At 45.5% G+C, this 5,392-nt stretch overlaps 1 long non-coding RNA gene across 1 annotated transcript in view; it reads left to right on the top strand.

Moving 5' to 3' along the window:
* Positions 1 to 3,469, top strand: part of LOC118163261 — a 15,928-nt gene extending 12,459 nt beyond the window's left edge. Inside the window, exon 2 of the long non-coding RNA XR_004748951.1 lies at positions 2,188 to 3,469. This is a non-coding gene — a long non-coding RNA (uncharacterized LOC118163261). The remainder of the gene's footprint in view (positions 1 to 2,187) is intronic.
* Positions 3,470 to 5,392: the final 1,923 nt, after the last annotated feature.

Below are 5,392 nucleotides of genomic sequence, written 5' to 3'. Positions count from 1 at the left end.
TTTATTTTATTTTATTTTATTTTATTTTATTTTATTTTATTTTATTTTATTTTATTATTTATTTTATCTTTTTCACCTTTCCTGTGAGGTGACGCTTCTGCCCTCACTGGCCCGAACGACAGAGGCCATCTCCTAAACCTCCAGATCCCACTGTGCCTTTCAGAGAAAGTGAAGTGTTAAATCAGAAATCACAGCGAAGATCCCTCCTCCCTCTCCCCCACTTTCTCCTCTGTTCCTTTTGACATCTGAGAGGAGCGACCACAACTGCATACCATTTATAGATTTGACTGATTAAAACCAGTTTTCCCTATAGGTCACATCATGTAGAAGACACAAGGTTTTTGTCAAGAGAGCCGCTACTGGCAGAAACTGTTTTGCTGCTATTGCTAGTAAGAAATTAGTAACTAGATACATGTCCTGTTTTATGCCAGCTTTATAATTATACTATTTCAGTGGTAAGCCAGACTTTTGGGCCAAGGGTAATTTAGAAATTCTAGATCTCTATTCAGCTTTGCTTTTTATGTTCATCTTTACCGTAGCTAAGTCTTCTTACAACATATAATCTTCCTGCGTTTTCCTCCCTTGCTATGGTTTCTGTGACCCACTGTCATAATATAACAAATGCATTTTATTCAGCACAGCTCTGTGAAACCATAGGAAACAATTACTGGCTTTAAAAAGCATTATTTTCTCATTCTTTATGTTTCTGTCCTCAGATCATTACGCATAGCTCGCACTGTGTTGTGCGACTGGCTGGACAGGATTTGCCCCTCCGGTTCAGAAATGCTTTTGCTTTCCTGTCATTTCTGCCGTTTGAAGAGCTCTGCGGAGCCTCATTGACTTGCTAGAATGCAGCTTTGTGTAACCTACCAGACTGTGGTTGGCTGGGTTATCCTTTTGGTGTGGTAATGGTCTCTGCAGCCTTTACTCGGACCATTATTACACAAAGTATATATTTGTCTTTTTGAGCTTATATACGCTGTGAAAGTCCTGAGCTAATGGTATCTCTGAGATGTGGTTTCTGGAGCACTGGTGTGCCCATTATGTAGTGTTTGCTTTCTGCAGTGAAACATGCAGCCAAAAATAAAACTTGCACATTTCCTTCTGTTCAAGCTTTCCTCTCTTTGCTCTTTATCATATTCTTCTTGTTCCTTTGTCTATTCTGCATGATTTTTCTCATTTTTATGTTCTTCAGACCTCAAAAAAGCCTCAGTTTCAGCTGCAGGCCTTCCAAACTGCGTGGATTTCAGCTGAACCACCTCTCCCGTTGCCTATAATAAACTGAAGACCCATTCATTGCTGACTGCATTTCTTTGCAGCCTACCTGGAAGCCCCATCTCCGCCCATCCCCAATATGACACCACAGCCCAACACCAAAACCACCTTCCTGTGCTCAGTAACAAGATTTGGTTGATGGCCCCCCAGAATAACCACCTTGCTCCACCTTGTTTTCGTCCACCTTTCCATTTCTTTTGGGCACGAATACTTCTGGTGGAGCATGCATAGTGCTGAACACACAGTCATGCACATACAGCATTCCTAGGCAAAAAGGGAGAATAAATGTAAAGCCAAGGGAGGTGATTCATGTCCCACACTGGGCTGAGCACCTCCCGGTGCCCCGCTCCTGTCAGGCAGGCAGGGCCTCCTCCGCAGACGGACGTTTTCTATTTCAGGGGACTCAGCGTTGTGGCTTAGTTGATTGTCTTTTCACCTCCAGGTTTAATTTTAGTTCCAGATAATACATGGCTAACCGTTTTCCTAAGTTCCTTAGTGCCACTGGTGGGATGTGTCCCTGTGTGTGTACATTGCTGTCACTGCGGAGTTTGTACCGTGGGTGTGTGCTTGGCACACGGTGTGGAACAAAGTTTGAAGTAATTTCCACCACCAAAGTTGGTGAATAAGTTACTTCTTTTTGTCTGTGGCTTGCTATATGTGCAAAGCATATTGGAAAAGCCTGTCTTGAGATGCACCTCCTTGTAGATGCAGCAGCCTTTCCGTCTGCCTCCTGGCATGCTGATGGTCCCAGGACTTAGCAGGAAGGGGGCACACAAAGCAGAGGAGCCCACAAATAAAACCTTAAGCAATTTTCTCTTGCACCCTCTCCACCACAGCCCCCAGCCACTCCAGCTTACCCGTTCCTTTTGTCTTTCAAGCAAAGGGCCTAGTAGTCGCTTGTCCTTTCTGCAGATCTGCCTGCTTTCTGAAACTCAGGAGCTTTTCCCTCTATTCTACATTCATCTGAGCCACCAGATGACTACATGGTGAATCACATGTAGTCTACAGAGAGTTGCGCATCAGCCCTGGACTGTGCCCATGGCAGAAGGAGATGCATTGAGAAGATTTTGGTTGCAGGGCTTCCTGCAGAGCCCCAGCCAGGAAGTCCTCTGTTTACCAGAAATGTTTGCTCAGGAGAGATTACCATCCAAGCTCCAGGGAAGCTTTTTCAAATAACCTGGGATATTGTCTCCAGATTGAACTTTTGGGGTGTTGCCCGTCACCAGGTTATTGCTTCTATTTATACATTTCATTCTTCTGGCTCCTAGATAATAGACAATAAAGTCTACTGTGCACTATCTGCTGCCTACAGGTTTCCATTTGCAGCATTCTGCTTTTGTTCCTAAGTACCTGGTGTCAGCATTTTGGCATGTGTCCCTTTACGAGAGGTGGGCTGATGGAGGGGAACCAAACCACTGCTTTTGCAGCTATGGATTTCTCACTTTGTATGCCTTCCCTTCATATCAGCCTCAAATTATTTATTCAGGCCTCTGCTGAGATTCTCAATGGCGGATTTCTTTTTCCAGAATGACTCCAGTGTTTTATATGATAGCAAAACCCAACACACAGAGAAACTCTTTTGCTTTCTCACATAGTGGATAGTTTGACAGTTGATAGTTTATTTCATTTTTGCTTATATATGCCCACAGAGAGACATTAACACAATTGGAGATCAGTGGAAGAGGGAGGGGAATCCATCCTTTTTATTCCACAGCATTTTAGGATAAGTTTGGTTTCCTGGGGGAAAAAACCTTTACAAGTGCTCCACATGCATTGAGTCAATGGGAAGGCAGGAATGAGGAAAGATCTGACTCCTCCATTACAGACTGAAATTCTCCCCACACAGAGGAATTTCTGTCAGAGACAAAAGTAAAGAATATCTTTCTGAACATCTGCTTATTTTTAATGTTGTTTAAGCTGTTATTTGGACTAGTTTTATTCCCTCCAGGGTCGGAATTCTGCTCTAGCATCAGCAAAAAAAATAGATTGTAAACGCCGTGTGATGTGTGTTGGCTGGAAGAGCGTGGATATAGCATGTTCCAGTGAGACACCAAACTTCAGAAATTTTTGCCACTTCTAGGGAATTTAATGAGCTTGCGTTGTGAAACTGGCTGAACCACCGATTGATAGCCAAGCTCAGATGATGTGTAACGGGGAGGATCATGCTTTCAATGTGTAATTTCTCATTACTCTTTTCTGTTGTTGTTCTTTCTTAACATCCTAATTTTCCCTGAACTTCCCCACCCACCACAAAAGGCAAGCAGAGTTAAGTATCTGGTTTGACCTGGGCAGCTCTGCTCTGCCTTTCCAGCTCGCGATTGCTCAAACCTGATCTGCGATCTCTGGCACAGGGCCTCGAGGGCTGGCTGGGGTTGGAGGTGCTGCAGGAACTTTTGTCGAGTGTTCCCCCGACCTCTGCGATTTTACCCCTCCCCTTTTCCTACGGATGCATACCCTGAGATCAAAGCCCCCCCAGCACTTTTATGGGAAGTCAGCTGGAGGCATGGAGGCTGTTTTGGAGTGCTGAGAAAGCTCCAGATGCTTTGTGGAGAACTGGTCAGCTGCCTCCACAGCAATGTGTCTGCCTGCACCGATGAACCCTTCTCTCCCTCTCTGACTTTTTTTTGGGACCCCTGTGTAATACAGAGCAGTTCTTAAACAAAACTGTGGTAAGAGTTCTCTGGTGGTATTAAGAAGGTGAGGTATGGAATGAGCCAAATTAGGAGAATGAAGAAAAAAGCACAATGCTGCTTCAATATGGATTCAAGTTGGATATTAGGAAGAACTTCTTTCCTGAACGGGTTGTTAGTCACTGGAATAGGCTGCCCAGGGGAGTGGTTGAGTCACCATCCCTGGAGGTCTTTAAAAGACATTTAGATGTAGAGCTTAGGGATATGGTTTAGTGGAGGACTTGTTAGTGTTAGGTCAGAGGTTGGACTCGGTGATCTTGGAGGTCTCTTCCAACCTAGACTATTCTGTGATTCTGTGATTCTGTGATTCAAGGCACAGCTACGTCTCTGTGAGAGCAGGGACCTGTGGATGTCCCTGAAGGTCCACGAGAGCTGAACCTGTCCCAGGCAGGAGGCACTTCACACAATGCAGCCCTCCTCAGGGCCAGCCTCTCTCCTTGCTCACCCTGCAAAAGGGACTGGTGGTGCCTCATCTCACCCAGGCCAACACAGCCCACTGCCTGATGGTGACCAAGCCACTGGCACAGGGGCAGTGTCCCCATCCCCAGCCCTGCCCCTTCCCTATCTGCTTCCCTCTGCATCTGCACCGGCATGGAAGCAGCTTTCTGCACCTGATGCAGACTTCAGCCAGGATGGGACAATGAGAAAATTAAAATGGGGCTGGGAAATGCTAAGGAGGGGTGGATGAAGGGGAGGAAAAGTCAAGCAGAGCACTGCCTATCCTGGTGCGGAGTTTGACTGCTGAGCCATGGGCTCAGCACCGGGCACCTTCAGGGGCTACTTCAGCCTCTGCTTTGGGCCAAGTGCCACAGTTACTGTTGGAGCCATAAATCGGGGCTGCTCTGAGCATTGCCACTGCACGTGGTATTCCTCCCATAGTCCTCCCAGATGTCCTTCAGGCCTCAGGAAGCTCAATGACAGATTTTATGACTATTGCTCATGATTATTTTACTATACAAGAAAAAAAAATCCCAACCCCAAACTAAACTTACATCTAAGATAAGTAGTTTTATGGAAACCACCAGAAAGCTGAGATGGGTTTTGCTTCATGTTTTTATAGTTGGGAAGGAGCAGTTTTTTTTTTTTTTTTTTAAATTTTCTTTGTTTTTGCTGTATGAAGGTAGCAGCAATGAGCTGCAGTGTAAATTGCCTTATTGCCTGCTCAAGGGGGACCAGCAAAATGTTGACTGCTTCACGAAGGTCATTTTCTTGCAGAGGCAGAGCAGAGCTGCAGCTTGTATATTTGGAATCCCCTAGGGGTGGTGCTTTGGGACTGGTAGAGACGTAACGGGGTGCACTCACACAAGTTTTGCTGCATTCTTACAGCTGTGTGGAAGTCACAGTGGAAATGCAGAACCAAATGGTATGAGATTTTCAGGGTGAACCAAGGCACAACTACATGCCTGTGGCCTGTGTGGTTGCCTGTG

Source organism: Oxyura jamaicensis, chromosome 2 (genome assembly GCF_011077185.1).
Source record: "Oxyura jamaicensis isolate SHBP4307 breed ruddy duck chromosome 2, BPBGC_Ojam_1.0, whole genome shotgun sequence".
Taxonomy (NCBI): domain Eukaryota; kingdom Metazoa; phylum Chordata; class Aves; order Anseriformes; family Anatidae; genus Oxyura; species Oxyura jamaicensis.
Note: the sequence above shows the minus strand (reverse complement) of the source record. Positions and strands in the feature narration are given on the sequence as shown.